The sequence below is a fragment of the Haliotis rubra genome, unplaced genomic scaffold, assembly GCF_003918875.1.
Source record: "Haliotis rubra isolate DU_JTF1 unplaced genomic scaffold, ASM391887v1 Scf728, whole genome shotgun sequence".
Classification (NCBI taxonomy): domain Eukaryota; kingdom Metazoa; phylum Mollusca; class Gastropoda; order Lepetellida; family Haliotidae; genus Haliotis; species Haliotis rubra.
The window spans coordinates 262,271-283,186 of NW_025767444.1; the positions used below are offsets into that span (position 1 = coordinate 262,271).

Consider the following 20,916-nt stretch of genomic DNA (forward strand, 5'->3'; position numbering starts at 1 on the left):
AGGTTCTGCTGGAGAGCGAGGTCGGATTTGGAGTTATCTCCCTAGCGGGGGAGGAAATGGGCTTTGTATCTATTATCATATCTTCTTCTGTATTCCATATTTTGCGTAGTCGACAAATTATATTGCGCAGACGTCACCAACCATCCATGACTTCTTTGATCGTCTGGGGGAGATCGAGGCTCGTGCAGTGCAAACCACGGAGATGTTGTTGGCTCGTGCAGAACAAACGGCGACGATGTTGTCGGCTTGTGTGGAGCAAACCATGACTAGGCTGGACGACGACGACGACGACGACAACGACGACAAACTCCATGAGGAAATAGAGAGCGTAGAGGAGGAACAAGAAGAGACCCGTCTGGATATCCAGAAGGTGGGGCAGATGCTAGAATCAGTCCAAAAGTGGTCCTACATTTTGCTAGCTGCCATGTTTGTCTGGAAGGTCGTCCACAGGACCTGGAAGCACTGCACACCGACAACACGCCGGTCGACGCACAGGCCGAGGAGAAGACCGAAGTACCCAACGCAATTTGTACGGGCAAACCTGGACACCCCTTCTACATGGACAAGTGTCTTTTCGTATATATGTTTGCGTATTTTGTTGTTTTTTAGACAAGATAGAAGCTGGGAACAGCAACTCGACTTCTCGATCGTCTTTCTTTTCCGAAATGGGCGAGTAGCAGATTTGGCCAAGCCTACACAGAAATGGTCCATTCACCATTGTCTCGAATCGTTCCTCGTATCTTGTAGCCATAGACTGGAATCGTTTCTCCAATCGGCATAGAGAGCAGCAACATTCTGTTTTCCCGTTTGTACTTCGCTACGTCAAACTTTTTGCACGTATAGATTCCCTCCGGAACTTTTTGGTGTTTGTTGCATGGTGGTGCTGCCACTTCCATATCCTTAGGTCCATCGTAGTTGGGCAAGGCGCAAATAGTCTGGATCCTCTCTGTGGGCTCCGTTTCTCCGGCGAGTTGTTGGAAGAAACAAGACTCTTTTTCACAATTACAGTTCTCTACCAAACGGTCGAGGAGGAGTTTGTAGCGCATGCATCAGCGGAGGCAGTCATCTTTGTAGAGGTTCTCTATGTTCTCGAAACAGTCGGAGATTGTGATTTGGTTCGGCACCTTGAGAGAAAGCATTTCTTGCTGTGAATGCAGTGGTCTGTGGCGCCACACTTGCAAATTGAGTTGTTGTGCACTTGTGGTAGAGCGGTGAGGCTGTCGGTCTGTCCTTGGTTTCCGGGCAGTTGGCAGGAACAAGTCAGAGTGGGCCCGCTCCAGGCTGAAATTGGTTGGGTCGGTAGAGGTAGACCACATCGACTATTTTGCCGCCTTCTACGAATCGTCGAAAGCACAGCAAATAGAGTTTGCAACACAGTTGAGGGATCTAGTACCGCTTCTCTAGCAGGGTCTTGAAGCGCTCTGCCATGTTTGAAGTTGCCTCTGTGCGTGTCTCTCTGTTTGTGTCTCGGGGGTCTGTTTTGGAGTTGCCCCAGATTTGCATATATCTGGCTTGCGATATGTGGTACTTCTTTTTCGCCTCCCGAAGGGACAAACAACCTGATCGGATCTCAGCATAGCTTGGTTCCTGGAATTGTTGTGTTCTATATACAAACACCTGCATATCTCTAATTGGAGTGCACTTCCACCGGTGGCCTGTGTTGGACTACTTTTTGTATTCCTGGACTACTTTTGTGTGTATACTACTTTTGGAGTTGCACTGTAGTGGGTTGTGGAAACCAAATTGGAGGCTTCTAGAGGAGGTGCACCTCCACAGGGACTACTCTTGTGTGTGGGGGGGACTACTTTTTGTCTTCTGTTGCCGTATGCTGTATTTTATTGTATTTTTTTATGTACGGAAAAATGTAGGATATTTGTTTGCATATATTTTGGTTCTATAGTCGCCAAGGACTCTTGTACTGCAATGGCGGTTCTGGAAATTCCGAGAACCTTCCCTTCCAGTCGTACAGGATACTTTGGCATTCTTGCAAATGCACTCTTTGTAGGTAGCCAAACACGTATATATCTTCTACATTTGTAGGTAGGCCTTCCAAAGGTTGTAGATTTGTTCTACCGAGATTGCCAGCAAGACATTGGCGGTAACTGGCACAAGATTGCTTTCCACAGTATTTTCCAGGAGTAGACAGACTTTTCGATACTTCTATGTGTGGAGGAGAAAAATGACATCGGAAAGTGGTTCAAAGTACATAGAAACATGGATGAAAGTATACCACAAGCTTTTTCCACATTGATTTAACATAGGCTGCACCTCCACAGGGTTTTCTCCCCACTCCCTATACTACTCTGCTTAAGAATACTCTCCAAGTATTCGTGAATGCAACAAATATTTTGAATTATCATCATGTGATTACTGTTAGAATTATTCTTGCATCATAATATGTCACTTTTATTGTGTATATATGTGTAACCAGCATTCGTTTTCTGCATGTAATTATTGTGTATATATGTTTGTGAATTGTGTATACATTCATTTTGAGAGCGTTTGGATGCATAAGAATGTCCCCCGGGATAATAAAGTTATATCTCATCTTAATATCAGACGTTAACGGACACTCATGCTTAGCACATGGCAGACATACAGTCTGTCATTGTAATCCAATAATTAGAGTTATCTCCCCTTATCAAGTCCTGGAGTCCAGCTGAACCCGACTCGTGCTTGAATACTCAAGTACCCGTGGAAGCCCTATGACATTTAGTTTTACTATCATTCAGTTTTAGAGAGAATCCCAACCTAACAAAACCTATTTTTGATTTTGCTGTTAGTGAAACCACAACATGTATTTTGGGGCTTCGGTATGTAGATAATAGGACCTGCATGTACCACCAGTGTCACACATTGTCAAACAATTCAACCCCCATTATAAATATTGCAGAACAAATTGCTGATTGGTGGGAACTGTATATTGCTTGTATCACAATATACAGCAGTAATGCTCAACTTACAGGTTATGTGCGTTTCAACCACGCTGACAGATAGTTAAGCCATTTTTTATTAAACTGTAATGATTTTGGATTATGTGTAGATAGCAGTTGGCCTCCACATGTTCTATTTTCAACAGGGGCCCTGGGATAGCCTAGTGGTTGAAGCATTCGCTCATCACTTCGAAGACCCAGGTTCAATTCCCCACATGGGTACAATGTGTGAAGCCCATTCCTGGTGTCCCCCAGCTGTGATATTGCTGGAATATTGCTAAAAGAGGCGTAAGGCTAAACTCACTATTTAAACTTTTATTAATTTTTGCCATTGACTTGACTTTAGCTCCTTGACCATATTGAAATATTGCTCGGTCTAGATATACCTGCTGAGTTGAGCAGGAGAGATATGTCTAGATATACCTGCTGACACAGGTCAACGCGATACGACACTCGTGTTACGTACGAGATTAGTATGCAACTACCCATACGTTGACCACGTGGGTAATAGATCTAGACCTATCTCTCCTGCTCAACTCAGCAGATATATCTAGACCTTTCTCTCCTGCTCAACTCAGCAGGTAAATCTAGACCTATCTCTCCTGCTCAACTCAGCAGATATATCTAGACCTTTCTCTCCTGCTCAACTCAGCAGGTATATCTAGACCTTTCTCTTCTGCTTAACTCAGCAGATATATCAAACAACTCATCCACTCGACCCAGCAGGTATATCTAGACCTAACTCATCTGCTCAACTCAGCAGGTATATCAAAACCCATCTTTCCTAAATTCAGGGATATGTGTGTTGCATCTAAGTTTAAAATATTGTATATATAAGGTGATAGTTTTGTACCTGGAACTAGAGGGGTTTGAAAGGGGTCGCCTTATGCACAGGGTAGAGGATCTCACATTTTTTCCAACTGGCAAGGTTAACAGGTGTCCAATAGCCACTGATGTTTGTTTGACAGTAAATCTTTCCATTTCATTCAAAATAACTGTTCAAAGACCTATTTTAGTATTCTGCAAAAAATGATTGAATGAGCCTCGCTTCAGTTATGAATGCCAAGCCAGCTGACACGACAACCACCATCGAAGAGTAGCATAAGCGGGATCATCTCACATTTTCCGACACACTTTACCACAACAATTGATTTTATGTGTATGTTTAATTTAAATCATCACTGCATTTCAATGAATACATACCTACCTATTTCTAATGTTGTATTGAAATTAACCATGAAGTAGCTAAAACTGTAACCAATAATGAAATTACATTTTCATAACTTGAGATGACCACGATCAGCTGCCCTTGTTACCTAACATGGGATATCTCCCCAATGAATCTGAAATCATTTCCCTCAGTTTTTTTATTGATAAGCCAGCGTTGGAAAAGGCTTGTATTGAAGACTGTTGAATAAACAGAATCAAAACTAAGCCCAGTAAATAGACAAATACGTAACTGGTGATTAAATAACGGGATATAGGCTGTCTTCATCTATAACTTACTTCACAATTTTTTACTGTCATCAAGTTGGTGTTGCATTGTGTCGACATACAAAATGGCGCCATGTGTTGGAATTCTACGTGGCTAACCATTGTGCACAAATAACTGATACACATGTATACAGATTTAGGGACTGTGTATGCTCTGATGCTGTGTGTCATTCAGGGTCTCATTATAGTCAGGGTTTATAAATTAAGGACCGTTCATAATTTATGGCTGGGTGGTGGGGGGGGGGATGATGATGATTATGGAGAAGCATGTACAATGTGAATGACCCCCCTAAAGTTTATGTTCAAAGTAAAGCCCAATTCACACTAGAGCATAATTAAGGCATCGTGCAGGCATCGTGCTGTGATTGTGTAGTGATCCAATAGTGATTGTGTTGATCGTGTTCTTAGCCCAGCACGATTATTCAAATTTAAAACCTGTTTTAAATTTGTTTAAATCGTGATGAGGTCGTGTCGATCGTGTAGTCATTGTATAGGCATCGTGTAGTGTTCATGTAGTGATTGTGTTGATCGGGTTTCATCAACTGGACACGATTCCCCCACGAACACAACACGATCAAGAACTGTCTCGTGTTGCAATCATACTGCTATAGTGCTCCTGTTAATTTTAATATGAGATGACTATTCGATCAGTACAGGAAGTCAACACGAATATGCATGATGACTACACGATCGAGGTATGATCAAAACACAATAGGCGGACCGAGCTTACACCAATCAGAGCACTTATCGCCCAAAGGTTTCCCACATTCACGCTCATGTGGTGAAGGCTATGCTAATAGAGACAAAAAGAAAGACTTGTGGGACGACTGTCACACTGAACATTTTGACGATGTATTTGGTAGTGCTCTAAATAGGTACAGCAACAAGCAGACTATCTTTTGGAAGCTACTGGAGAAAGAGAGGTATAAAAAGAGCGGTGGCAGTGTGAAGATTATTATGAACAGCAAAAACATCCGGAAGAGTTATTTTCTCAGTCGGCTCATGGACCCAATAGAGTACAGGAGTGGTGTGAATGTGCGCAAGACACGTGACGCCTGGTATAATGTGGCTTCTTCTACCAGTGGAAATAATGGGGATGTGCAGGAAGAAGAACTGACTGAAGATGATGGTCAGGAACAGGAAGATAGGAGTGCCAAGAAGTTGACCCTGGCGAAGAAGAAGCAGATGATTTCACAAATCCGGAATGGCCCTGCAGATGACTGCCAGCAGCACTGAGACTATCTGGCATCAATGATGCAGAACATGGTCCCTGAGTTACACAAAGATTTTATAATTGACTCGCTGCAGCTGGCCATGGACTACCACAGACCACAAAACGGTACAAGACCAGTAAGTGCTCCAGAGAGATTCTCCCCCAGAACAAAGACTCTTCAAAGACCACATAGTCCACCCATTATTTCATGGAGACCCAGACATTTTCGGGAACCTGATGCACACTCGTTTCCCATCCAGAGCTCCGCAGGCATGGGGCATGTTCCCTTTGTCCAGGAAGCCGTCAACAATTACTTTCCACTGTTCCGGAGTAATGCATGTAGGTATAACTTCCAATGAGTATACTTTTATGATGGTCTCGCAGACTTGTGGCACAAAGAGTCTTGGCGACTCTGAAGGAGTATTGCAGGACTGAGTAGCTGTTCCCTGTAGCGAGGTAGTGAAGAGTAACAGCAATCTTCAAGCCTGGGTCGAGTGCTTTCCTGAAAGGAGTGTCTTTCTTTTGATGTAGGGGTCGACTCGAGTGGCCAACTCTTGGAAGTGAGCACTGTCCACCCTGAGGAAGTTCTTATAGCTGACCCTGTCTTCATTGTTCAGTCCCGCTAGCAGAATCTCGTACTGCCCATACAGAGGTCTCTGTAGCAACCAATTCGTGTCCACACTTTCTTACTCCTCTCTTTCATCTCTGTTTTTGGTGGCCCTCAGGGTTTTACACAGACGTTTAAAAATGGGAGTCATGGTGACTCACAATATCTATTTTTGGGAGTCATTTTCAATATTTGGGAGTCGTGAAAATTTTAATATTTCTTTGTGTTAATCATTCTCAGTATGTAACTGTGTATGTCACACCACCAAATGAAACTCTAGCATTGTTCAATTCAAACAGCCAGGATTACTGTCTCCTCTGGAACAATCTGACAGCTCTGTAAAAAGTCAAACTATACTGAAAATCATTGAAAACTCACCACCTGTAAATTTTGAAATATGGTAATAGGATTGTTTTGAGAGTGAAAATGAACGTTGGAAATGTTAATAACACAAAAGACAATAAATAATGCTGTAGAGTAAAGAACGGATTGCCCGAACACATCATGGAACACATCACATGACAACAACAAAATTCATGCACAACACACACGAAAAGCACAAATTGCATGCGTAAAACATGCTGATTAGGGGTATAAATGACTGTCGGCAAAAAAACGTTCTCATTTTAGCTGTACCTCCGCAAGTAAAGTTTATTTTGCAATGCCAAGATTGTCACCAGAGGAACGAGAACGGGCGTTGGGCATGTTGCAGGTTGGCACATCAAGCAGGATTATTACGAGACGATTTGGTTGCCATCATTCCACCATCATAAGACTTGCCAACAGGTACCAACAAACAGGAACCACCAGGGACCGCCAACGTCCTGGCCAGGCACGTGTTACCACCCCTTGCCAAGATCGAGACATTATTCGGCGCCATATTCGGGATCGTACATTGCCGGCTGCCAGAACCGCCAACACTGTCCATGGCTGACATGGTTTCATCAGTGCTTCCACCGTCCGACGCCGTCTCCGTGCGGCAGGATTACGGTGTTGACGCCCTTATGTTGGACCCATCCTGGCTGATAGACATCGCTGTGAACGACGATGATGGGCTGAACAATGTTTGTGGTTGTTACGAAGTTGGCATGGTGTTGTGTTCTCCGAAGAGTCACGCTTTCACTTGCGAAATGCTGACGGGCGTCTACGGGTATGGCGTCAATGGGGAGAACGTTACCATCAGGACTGTGTTGTGCAAACAGATCGGTTGGGTGGAGACAGCGTTATGGTGTGTGGGGGGAATCAGTTATCATCACAAAACTGCTCTCGTAGTTTGTCGTGGCAGAGTGAATGCCCTTTACTACCTTGACACCATTCTTCAGAACAACGTCGTTCCCTTCTTTAACCAACATCAAGATCTGCACACATTCCAGCAGGACAGTGCTCGAGTGCACACTGCACATGTTGCAACACAGTTTCTGGCAAACAACAACATTCCTTTACTGCCATGGCCTGCATTGTCACCAGATTTGTCTCCCATTGAACACTTGTGGGATTACATCGGCCAATGCCTCTCACGTCGCCCACAGATCAACAACCTTGGGGAACTTGAGAATGCCTTGCAACAAGAGTGGAATGCATTGCCTCAAAACATTATTCAGAAACTTATCAGTTCAATGAGGAGACGTTGCACAGCTTGTGTTGCTGCTAACGGTGGTCATACACGTTACTGACTTTCCAATTTGACTCCATCTTTCTTTCATGGTCAGCTGAATTAAAACTTCACTGTTTTGATGGATTGGTTCGTGTTTCTTTTCTTTACCAATCATTGGACTACAAAAGTATGTAAAATTTACAACGATTGCTCATTTATGCTCTTGGAAATCCAAACTAGTACAGGTGGTGCGTTTTCAATGATGTTCAGTATATCATCGAACAATATCATTTTTTGCTTATCAAATCAATTTTATTTAACTGAATTGTGAGGGCCACCCATAAAACTTGCGTCAAGCTTGACTCGAATGATAATATTTTGAGAGTCGTTTACAAAATTGTTGCGTCAAATACGCAGGAATCACCCGTCATGGCCCTTCCTCCAACATCATCCTCCTCTCCCTCATCTTCTCCAACTCCAGCATCTCCATATCAACTAGTTCCAGCTCCAATCTTCTTCTCCTCCTTGATGCCCTTTCCCTCATTTCCACTGCATTATACACCCATAGCATGGACGTGAAGGGGAGTCTTTTTTGGAGGGAAGAGTTCTGATTGTTCACAAATTTGTGTAAAATCATGTCATGTTTGTGTTGTTTGTGTTCTGATCGTGTTCATGTTGCGTTCATTTTGTGTTCATTTTGTACAGGGATTGTGCATGCTTCGTGCACCACTGGTACAGGAATCATGTTGATTGTGACATTGTCACAATCTGGGCACGATTCCAGTACGATCCATTCGTGTGGCCATCATAGTACAATTGTGCTCTAGTGTGAATTGGGCTTAAGTCATTCCCCCCTGCATCACCCCCTAGTACATGTGCACAAATTTGATTTATTAAAAAGCAGATACCTGTGATCACTAACATATGATTTTTTAAATTGAATATACAGAGTTAATATCTGATATTAATATTCCAAAAAATACACTAAATTTCACTGTGAATGGCAAGATTATGAAGTACCTAAATTCCAGAGGCCATTTTCAGTAGTTACGCTCATCCTGAAGTGACAAAGAGTGGAGAATTTCCTGCATAAGTCAGAACTTTGAAGTATAGATGTGTTTGTATGTTGAAGTGTTTTTACTTCAGTGAGGGGTGAAAAGGAGCAACATGTGTGTCCCCTCAGCATCCTGGGGCTTTAAACAGTAGGGCTTGACACACAAGATCCACACACCTGTATCTACACATCAGGAAATGTCTCTTATGTCTCATGACATTATGTTTTTATCAACTGGCACCAGTGACATCATATTGCCACCGACATAAACCATGGTGTGTTAATATGGATATTGAACTATCAGTTAATGTGAAAATATTCATTGATTTAATGTGAAACATACAAAAGTTACTTGTGATGTCTGTTTTGTATTGGCTATGAAACTGTGTTTAAATATTTATTATGTTAAAGCATGAAAGAAAAATAGGTCAAATTTTGTGTGAACTTGCCCTTTAAACCATGTAATGCTATATTTGACCAGGGGTCAATTTCCTGGCAAATGAGGTCAAACACTGTTCTGTGCCCTCTTAGACTTGGATATATCTCCATTCAAGTTCTGTCCACCATAATAGGTTTGTAAAATACTCACCTGCAAGCTAATAATTTATGTGTCTTTGTCATTTTGTTAAATGTTATCTGCTTGTGTCAGACAGAAAAGGCCTTAATCAAGTGCTCCAACTTCTGTATCAACCATGTAGATGCAACATCATTTGGGCCTTGCCCATTGGAAAAAATGTACCCTAGGAGCAGACCTAGTGTATTTAACCTTGGCTTGGTATCCTGAGTTGGATGGGTACCGTGTATGACACAGGTACCTACAGGACTGCCGAAACCATGGTTCGTCACATGATATATTGTTAAATGACAAAAATCATGTGTAACATACTTACACTACAGGCAATAATGGTCGCCTTTCTTTCTGACTAAACACGCATTCCTTTTGACTTATATATGTTTCACTAAAGAAAAATCTTCAGTTAACTTCAGTAAATGTAAGACCACAGGTCGCTTTGTTTTTGTATCAGATTGACATTTTGACATGGTGAAGATGACATGTCATCCCATTCCAACCAAATGCTCCCACGTGTTACTCCACTTGTGATGCCAGAAATACCAGTGGTCATGCTGTATCTTAAAGGGGCACTGATCAAGATGGATTCGTGTTTAGTGGCAACAATCATAATTACGTCGTCTAGCTGCCATGATGGACATGCAGACTCGGTAACTGTCCATGTTGGCAGACACGTGGTGGATGCCCCTCAGATGCCGTTATTTAGAAATTTTCCCAGTAATTCTAGTCAGATTGTAATAAAGTATTCCAGCAGTGTAAGCTTTTTCAGATTTTCTGATGTGTGGGTGGTATGATGACTGATCCAACATGTTCCTATTTCTGTTTTTTTTTACTCGATACTTAGTCATGTCATGTAAAAATATGATGTCTATTTCCTGCTGATAAGAAACATATAATTGTGAGGCATGTTGATGATAAATTGGTTGGTTTTTTTCACTTTGTCCGACACAATAACGTTTACAGACATCGCCTCAAGACTGGCCTCATCAACTGGTGTGTGGAAATGGGCGTGACAAACTTCAGTATATAATATGATATATGAACCCTGCAGTTGCTAATATTTTATCACAATAAGAAAAGCATGAGTGTTACTTTGAAACACAATATATAGTATCAATTATAGTTTCACATGAAATTAGAGATGCCTTAATAAATTGTGCTTTCTTATTACGTGTATGCCAAAATTATATGTCTCACTTCTGAATAGTTTGAATTAGAAAATAAAGCTACTCTATTTTCAATTTTGTGGTCCTTTATTGTTGACTTAAGCCCGCTAAATGTAATTTTAAAAAAACGAACAGGTTAGCTTTAGGATGTGTGGGCCGACGCGTGTTGTCAACGTCATGCCCGCTAGATCTAGACCCGGTTTGAAGTATGGCGGAATACTGCTGCTTTTGCGTTGCTGACAAATTTTCTGGTTTCGAAGGTTAGTTCAATGGGATTAGCCTCAAGAAATTATTCTTCAAACCATTCGCTTTTTCCTTCAAAAACATCAAAGATGTTGCTGACGGAGAAATTGCCAATGTCCAACATGTTCGTTTACAAACAAAAGGGTCAACGAGTTCATTGTATTCATACGCGGTCAGTCGGTCACTTTGATTAGCGATTATAAATTACATACATGAATTTATGTAATAAATTAAAATCGTTGGTTAATATTGATGATATTTGTCAATGCTTAATATTTCTCAGTTGTTAACGTGAGCTTTTGACATTTTCAGATATTTTCATATGTTACGTGTTATTGAAGAGATACAGTTTGCTCTACTCCCATGTATAATGTAATACAGTACACTTTACCCTGAACTATTATAGTTAAAGGACGAGGTTGCTTGCGTCTGAGTGTTTTAATGTTATAATAGGTCAGGGTAAAAGTCATCCTCAGTAAGTTCCAGGGTATACGATCACTCTCCACTATACCCTGGATGCATCCACGGTTTGGCCCAATGATTTTATTACCTCCCTACGCTGGCTTTTTATCCAATCAGGTGTCTACACTGGGAAGTTGAACGAACCAATCACAACTCACATTCGCTTCTTAAATTATCTAACTGTTTAAACTTGGCAACACAATAGATGCAGAGGTACTCTGAAAGAGGTAGAAGGAGTTCTTTTATATATATTTTTAAAGTTTCACATCTGTCAATTTGTCTGTATTATTTCCTCATAAATCTGAGTGGCACTGCGAACAAACCTTCGTGACTGCGACCGCTATCTTTGTTGACACTGGCAAGCTCGGATGTAACGGCGACTTAGCTGATTGGCTATTGTAAAAATGTGGAGCCAGCAAAGTGAGGTAATATAAGTATCGAGCCAAGCCGTGGATGCATCCAGGGTATAGTGGAGAGTGATCGTAACGACAATATACCCTGGAGATTATAGAGGATGGGTAAAAGTGTACTATATTACACTATACATGGGGGGTAGATAGAACTGTATTTCTTTTCTATGATGCCAAATTTAATGCTTTATAAAAGTTAATTATGATTAATCTAAGGCAGAAAACAAACAGAAAAGAGACGGTGTCGGTGACCTTGATTAACTATTCTCATTCAGGGCTAACTGACGCACTGTTCTATTGATATATCTGAACGCCTATGTTAGACGCAAGTTGCCAGAAAAACAACTGATAAATAGTTTGAGGACGGTTTATGTTTGGGTTAAATATCTTTTCTAACTTATTTCAGTTACATGTGTGATTAAGTAAACCATATGGGGCAATATGAATGTTGCATTTCTACTATCAATGTAAGTTTAGATCAGTACATTCAGATGAAGCTGACTAGTCACCCGACATTCCACGGATTCATTATGGGAATGTAAACATTGCGAATGTTGCCGTGTCACTGTTTAATTGTGAGTCGAACAGAGACATTTTAACCATCAAAAAAACATGAACGTAATGTTTCCGCCTGTGATGTTGGCCGAGTCAAGCAACTGCAAACCTAGAAACGGGGTGCTACGGAGTAGTTTACAGTAGGAGACGATGACAACTGACATGCATCGTGACTTCCGCTACGAAGGGTACGTTTCATAGCAAGGGGGCAGATGAGAATGGCGTAGTGATGTCAATACAGTGTGACGTCTTGTAAAAAGTGTACTTTATCACCTTTAATCTTTAAGCTTAGCATCTTAGAATACTATGTACTATTAGTCTTGTTTTCCCCCCAAATGGTAATGAGTAAAGACTCTTAAAGATCTATCAATGCATTAGATGTATGCTTCTATTATCTTGACTCTGGTGTCCTCCGCCATGATATTGCTGGAATATTGCTAAAAGCTGTGTAAACCAAACTCACTCACTCACTCCTATTTTATCTACAGTATGTAAAATTGCCTCTGCCATCATAAAACAAGAAATTCAGGAACTGTCTTCTTTGAATTTAGAAATGTCAAACCTTGAGCACTCTTTTATTAAGGGTCTGTATAGTGCATTTGACTCAAAAGCGGACCGATGAATTGCAATCTAACTCGAAAACTAATAAATATATAATACTCAATGAAACGCTGATCATAATCAACACATCAGACCAACTCTGTGATTTGTGTGCAGAATTTATGTCCTAAAATCAAAAAAATTGTTTAACAAATCATCACTAAAATATTGACACAGTTCACTATTTTGCACGAGGGAGGAGTGCTTAGCAACAACTCTCTTGCATATTTTGCATATTTTGCCTCGATGGCATGCGATGTTTCCAGTTTCATCAAGGATGGACAATTATTTTCAAATATTGTGATTATGCATTGATACGCAATTGAATCATTTTGTTAGAATGTATATAAGTTCAGATTCTGCTTTTGAAAATATTTTGAAATATTTGTCTTGTCACCTAAAAAAGTCAATTAGGCCACACTGTAACGTGTCACCTACGGCTGTCAACAATGTCAATGTTGGAAGGAAGGTTCATCAAATGAAATAAAACTTGATAAATATGTGAATTTTTTACAAAGACTTGTTATAAGTTATGTAGTCAGACCATGTAATCAATTCCAGCAAAAATAGTTCGGTATATCGGGATTGCAATAGTTTTTCAGTATCACGATGCATGTCGAGTTGTTTGTTTCCCGCCATAGCCATGATCATTCCTATTCAGCAAATCGTTAATGTAACATTGAGATTGTTTTTGTAGATGACTAATCAAACTGAAAGTTTGCTAAGTTTTAGAAAAGGGGGAACTTTTCTTCACCAAAGAACAAAAGTATTGATCAAATTATACAAAATCATGACATTATGAAGAAAATATTAGACAGAGAACCATACTGTGTGAAGTGCATGAAGTCACCAATGGCCGTTGTTTGTAGCTGTACTCCGAGAAATTTGGTCAGTACATTTTTAATTTGTGGGCTTTTAGTTTTAAGGGCCATAAACTATTTGAAATTTGTATATTTAGAAAACTAGGCCCTAAAATCATACATAATTCAAATGCCACGTAAATCCTACTTAATCAATAATTATTGCAAGTTGTACTGTATATTACCGTCTATAAGACGACCCCATGGATAAGACGACCCCCAAACTTGACCCTTAAAATCAGTGTCAAAATAGTATGTTTCGTGCATAAGTCGTTCCCCCGCGATGGGGTCCTAATCGCGGCAAACACAGACCACAGACAACTGGCAGTTACCAATAATTATAACTTTGGTCCACATTATTCAAAGAATTCACAATCATATATATTGCGTCTACTCACGGATCGAAATGAAGTGTAGTTGACAAAAAATGCATAATATATTTTGCTTCTCTAAATATCATATTTATTGTAGCAACAAACTGGCTTGCTTATTTTACCCCATTCAACAATCACGAACTGATTACCGCCTCGTTATCCATTGACTGCTAGTTTACAGTAACATCGGTAAAAATGTGTGAATTTAAATGGCTTCCGTATTTTACCCCATTCCATGTGCGTACAACTTCTGCTTACCACGTTCATGAGGGTCCGTATAACCTTAGTGTTGATTATATATATTTTACATAAAAACTGTAATCAAAATTACACAATGCTAGGATATATTTCTTAGGGTTAAATAATAGTAGTCTGTGTTATATTTTACTGATGACTGCGTCAGAATTCGTCCCGTTATATTATTGTGCATGTTTGAACTTGATCACCGGGAAACATGCACAGCTGATTGCTATTTCCGGCTCAGATACACACAGTAATCTTAGTCCCTGCAAATAATACAATGCCCAGCAAAAACAACTTAGAACTTAAAAGGTAAATAATCTTGTCTAGTGATGTTTAATTGCAAATTTGACATCTCTACTGACAAATTCGTCTTTCACGCGAAGTGATACAATCTCAAGGATATCATATCATATGACAAATACTATAGCTATCAATTTAGGTCACAGTGACCTACTTTCAACAAAATGGTGCATGTTATTCTATTTAATAATTTTGGAGTGAGTATGATGTTATGCCACTTTTAGCAATATTTCAGCAATATCGCGGCAGGGTACACCAGAAATGGACTTCACACATTGTAGCCATGTATGGAATCAAACCCGGATCTTCGGCGTGACAAGCAACCACTAGGCTACCTCACTGCCCCGTAACAATGTTGGAAAGCCTGTGGAAATGTTGGTGAAATACAAGGTCAAATTTACTATCCTGGTCATACATTGAAATGTTACATGCAATGTAACACAGGAAATGTGTTCAGCAGTAGTGTAGTTGGATTTGGTACATATCCATAAGGTGGAAACTGAAGTGGTCTGGTTTCGAGAGAAACCTTCATTGAAGGGCGATGCTCATGCTGTTGATCACTGGACTGTCTGGTCCAGACCGCCACCATATGGCTGGAATATTGCTGAGTGTGGCGTAAAAGCAAACTCACTCACTCACTCACTCATTGAAGGCCTAGGTTATAGGAATGATCATTACTTGGGTAGTTTGACATCCTTGTGTGAACCAATAAACCACTGTGCGTACATGAAATGTTCCGTAAAGGCTTGCACTTCTCGTTTATATTACAAATAATCAGCTGTCTAGCATTACATGTGTCACATGTTTCTCCAACATGAAGGGATTTCATTCAAGATGTGATATCAGTGAATTATTGGGTGAATCTGTTCCAGAGATTTATCAGTTAGTGAATTGAAAAAGTTTTCTCCTAATCTACTTAGCACACTTGTCTCTGGGTACAAAAATATATCTCCTATATCAGGGGATGAGAAGCACATGTCAACTAGATCTTTTGGCATATGGAATAAACAAAAAGCACATGACCCCTTTTCATGCAAATATACAACAAATTTGGATCATATTGCATCTCAGCTTTGCAGTTAAAGAAACCCCATCAAATTACACATATCACAAGATTTGAGTAAAACGAGTTCTGGAAAAGCTAGTGATGATCATCATTGTCCAGCAGAAAAAGCACCATGGTTTACCATGGTCAGCCATGGCTTATCACGGAAAACCATGGTATCACCTACATTTCTTCCAATGTTATACCATGGTAGAACATGGCCACCATGGTCACCAGAAACCATGGTAAACCATGGTCGTTGCATGGTCATCTTAACCCAAAGCAGTGGTAGACCATGGTCATCTCATACAAAGCAATGGTCGCCCATGGTCATCTTAACCCAAAGCAGTGGTGAACCATGGTCATCTTAACCCAAAGCAGTGGTAGACCATGGTCATCTCATACAAAGCAATGGTCGCCCATGGTCATCTCATACAAAGCAATTGTCGCCCATGGTCATCTTAACCCAAAGCAATGGTCGCCCATGGTCATCTCATACAAAGCAATGGTCGCCCATGGTCATCTTAACCCAAAGCAGTGGTAGACCATGGTCATCTGAACCCAAAGCAGTGGTCGCCCATGGTCATCTCATACAAAGCAGTGGTAGACCATGGTCATCTTATGCCAAAGCAGTGGCAGACCATGGTCATCTCATACAAAGCAGAGGTAGACCATGGTCATCTCATACAAAGCAGTGGTAGACCATGGTCATCTCATACAAAGCAGTGGCAGACCATGGTCATCTCATACAAAGCAGTGGTAGACCATGGTCATCTCATACAAAGCAGTGGTAGACCATGGTCATCTTAACCCAAAGCAGTGGTAGACCATGGTCATCTCATACAAAGCAATGGTCGCCCATGGTCATCTCATATAAAACAGTGGTAGACCATGGTCATCACAGACCAATCTTCTATTTCAAACTGTGATAAAAAAAATAAAAAATTGAAATCATGACTGTTTCATGACATTTTGTTTCATTTATGAATAAGAAATAATGGGAGCATTCAATGAAGAGTTATACAATCATATCAAAAGCATTATAAAGGACATGTTAGTGTAAAACGTGTATGTGGCAGATGAAATATATTTTTACCAGATTATAATTTGCCTTTAACGAATGTTCATGACAGGTATCTTACAGATCCTTGTTCTTAAGTTTGTATGCATTAAGCAACTAAAACTTAACAGGTCACTCAGTGAGAGACATGTTCAAATAAAGTGTGTTTTATTGAAAGGTACAAGAACACAATGTCATTGAAAATAATCATATAAAGGAACAGTTTACCTGAGTTAACCAACTCATTGCTACTGCCGAGATACACAAACAAATAAGGAATAATTAATGTCTTATACTCTGGAAAAGCAAAACAAATATAACCCTCAGCACATCTGAAAATAAAATACGGTTAATTTCGCCCATCCCCTTTGCTAAAGTTGCTTATTTAACTGTGTAAATTCCATCTCTTGTCTTAATTGCTTTTGTGCCTGTTACCTTTTGTTGTTTGTGAAGTAAAACAACAACAAAAACAATGTACAACAGAAGGCGAACAATTCTGTGCGTTACACGATCTGACTCAATAACCTAGATAGTTAAGGGTATGAATACCTTCTGTTAATAGCTGTGTAACCAGTTAGTGCTGTGGAAATTTTCTAATTGTCTTTCTTATTCATATTTACATAGATGCCAACCTTTACGCTTTGGGCGTAATTATTATGATTTTGACCATTAAATTACGCCATTACACTTAATCTGCTAAATTATGCTTTTCTACTCGTTTTTACAAAAATCAATAAAGTGGAAAAAAATTAACAGGGAAGTGTTTCATAATGCACCGGTACAGCGGTTCAGAAATGGTCTTACTCGTATCATCGCGCTCATTCCAATTAACTTATGAGGAATTAAAAATATTTTGTGTCACATGGCCAATAATTTTTCGATGTATGGAGCTTCATAATGATTGGTCACATATATTTCAATCTAGAATGTTTTGATTACCAATGATTGGTCGTTTTATTTAGGTCAGTGATGTTCAATTTCATTGGCCCAGTGAGTTATGACTCTGCAATATGGCGACAACAAAATAGCGATTTTCATAGCTTGAATGTTTGTGCAGGTATTTTTGTTAAATTTACAAATTCCTTCAAAAGTTCGTGTTTGCACAGTTTGTATTTCGTGAATACTGTCCAGAATGACACTTTGTTATTGACCATGTTATCATGTCATTAAAACATTGTGAAGGGGCTTCAGGTTTTATCATTGTAGTTTGTTTTATACATGTTCAAATAAGTACCCCCTTCTTTCAATTTCTTTAGCGCCCAGAGCGCTCATCAAGATGAATACGGTAGTTACTATCACACTGATGATAACTTAACATGATCTCTACAATTACACTTTCAAAAACAACACTTCCCCTCAAGTGTGAAAGTACTAAATAAACTCATGCACTGAAAACAAACTGCTTTAATTAGGAAGCTACATTTTATTACTAACATTGCCACAGATGTAAATGAAAGACAATTTGAACATTTGAAGATAGCTGTTGGGAAGCTCACAGGGATTGAAGGATATGCTGTGCAACTAGTACAAGTCTAAAGGAAACTAGAATTACATATCCAGTAATGGCGTGTGGACATGTGTTCATCATTTTTCAGAGGACATTCTTATTCATTACTTTATTTGAAAAATGTCTTTCGGACAGCTTGGATGTCAATCAGTCTGTATCCAGGAATTAACTAATCCAGAACACCATTTCATGCATTAATATACGATTTCAGAAAGTGTAGTCTCTTTAGTCTATATGGTTTAGAACTAAACTTAATGAGAATCACGACCAACAGGGAAATTACAACATTGGTTCAGGCATAGTGAGTGAGTGAGTTTAGTTTTACGCCACTTTTAGCAATGTTCCAGCAATATCACGGCAAGGGACACCAGAAGGGGGTTACACACATTGTACCCATGTGGGGAAGATCTTCAGCAAGAAGAGCAAACGCTTTATGCACTAGGCTACCCCACCATCCCGGCTGAGGAATATAATCATCTAGCAGAGCTTTATCTTCAGCGTTTCAACATTAGGACAATTTCGTCCAGTGGAAATCTGAAAAACAAACCAACAACATTTAATCACAGTCTTTCCATTTGAAAGAGTCTTAAGTAAATAGACCGCCTCCGTGGTGTAGTGGTTAGAGCGTCCGCCCGGAGAGCGGAAGGTCGCGGGTTCGATCCCCGACCGCGTCATACCAAAAGACATTAAAATATGGTACTTGTTGTCTGGCGCTAGGCATTAATGGGCACAACAAGGACTGGTCGGCTTGGAGTCAGTATAATGTGGCTGAATGGGGTATTCATGCTTCACTGCGGCATGGTATCTCAGTGGGCTAGCACTATAAAACCAGCTTCAGTCTGGGCTAGTACAAGCAGCCGCACATACACACGCATGCACGTCGTCATATAAGTGAAATATTCTCAAGCACGACGTTAAACCCAATTTCACCTCACCTCACCCCAAGTAAATATTTAATCTGTGTTAATTTTGTTTCAATTTTTTGTCTATCATTCCTCAAAATGTTAAGTATTTTTAACATGTTTAAGATCATATTTCACCAGACGATATTTATACTATTTGAAATAATTTCAGATGACTTTAAATTATTTTTTAATATGTTTGTTTCATTCAAAATGAGAGTCTATATTAAGTAACAAAACATGCATTAGAATTGGCTTCTAAATCACGAGTCACATTCATAACCAAATGTATTCTGTAATGTTTTTATTTCCCATTACTTACTATAATCACCATATCATAATACCGAAAAACGTATCTTATCATATATGAACCTGTTACCACGTTAAATGAATGGGTAAAAGTTTTGGAACAGTCATATTTTGTTTACAATCAGTAGTTATTCGCTGTCAAAATGAACATTTCATAGACGGCTATTTCTTACATTATCTTTCCATCATTTTCTTCAAAGAGTGTTGCTTATTTCTTCACCTATGTTTGTATGTGTGTATTCCGGTACTCAAAACAATTTCAATATTGCTATTACAGTGGAAGCTCTCAAAACCGGCAGCCCTCCAATCTGGTATGCTCTCATATCGGCACTAGAATTTGGTCCTGGCAGAACTAGTTTATTTATGATCATTTACACGCCCTCTAATCTGGCGTAAGTCTATTCCATATTTCGGCACAACAAGGACCGCCCAATTGACTGTTTGTACAGTAATTAATATGCCCTCTAAACCAGCATCAGGTATTTCGTCTCTCCTGTTGATTGGCTGATTGGCTGAACGTGTATTAACAACACAGTGAATTACCATCGGCATTAAGCTCATTGATGTTTCCTGATAAAAGGAGTACGGATAAGGATTAGGCCCAAGTAGGTGAGGTAAATTGGTGAGTGGCATGTGTCACTTGTATTATAAATTGATTGTCATGTCACAATTTGTCAGTACCGTTGCTGAAATACCTTAGTTGTGTGTGCAATGTTAATTAAGCAAATAATTACTAATTTGTCAGTCGCTCACCGTGTTAAGATGGCTAGACCAGTCAAGTGGGCTAGATTGGAATTAACTCTTGAACAGACATATGATAACTATCAACACGGTGTTCAGTCGTATTTTACGAAGACGGAAGATCATTCTCAGGTTGAAAAGGGAAAAATTCTCTAAACCGGCACACCCTCTAAACCGGCATTTCTTGCCGGTCCCAACGAATGCCGGTTTAGAGGGCTTCCACTGTATTTACTTACCATTCATATTTGTGGGTAGAGATTATGATGACAGTATCATTTGAACGTTCCATAAAAATGTTGGATACTGTTGAGGACGGATGGATCCAAATGAGGATATTCTACACCTGCAACAGTCGAAAGTAGATCTAATATTTTTCAACAAAACTTGGCACATATATCAAGCTATGTGCAGATTTTTCACTGCTGGGTGACGTCACGAACCTGGAAGTGTAATTGTCCCCTGCCGCAACGCGGAACGGGGGACTATGTATTCAGCGGTGTACGTACGTCCCGATTCTTGTTAACGCGATATCTCATGAACTGTTGCACCCAATGTCTTCAAATTTGGTGACAGCCTACATTGGGTGATTACGCAGACACCAGTCGATTTGGGTGACCTTGACCTTATTTTCAAGGTCACCACGACAATTACCACTTTTCAAACTGTTGTTAAC

The 20,916-nt window shown here is 39.9% G+C and overlaps 1 protein-coding gene and 1 long non-coding RNA gene across 5 annotated transcripts in view; one reads left to right on the forward strand and one right to left on the reverse strand.

Annotated features, from left to right (window-relative positions):
- Positions 1-20,916, forward strand: part of LOC124259546 (nuclear receptor subfamily 5 group A member 2-like) — a 268,621-nt gene that overhangs the window by 156,787 nt on the left and 90,918 nt on the right. The gene's annotated exons all lie outside the window — the stretch shown is intronic.
- On the reverse strand, positions 395-17,520 carry LOC124259548. The gene is made up of 3 exons (XR_006893862.1): positions 17,405-17,520; positions 10,274-10,279; positions 395-405 (listed from the first exon to the last, which is right to left on the reverse strand). It is a non-coding gene; the product is annotated as an uncharacterized LOC124259548 (long non-coding RNA).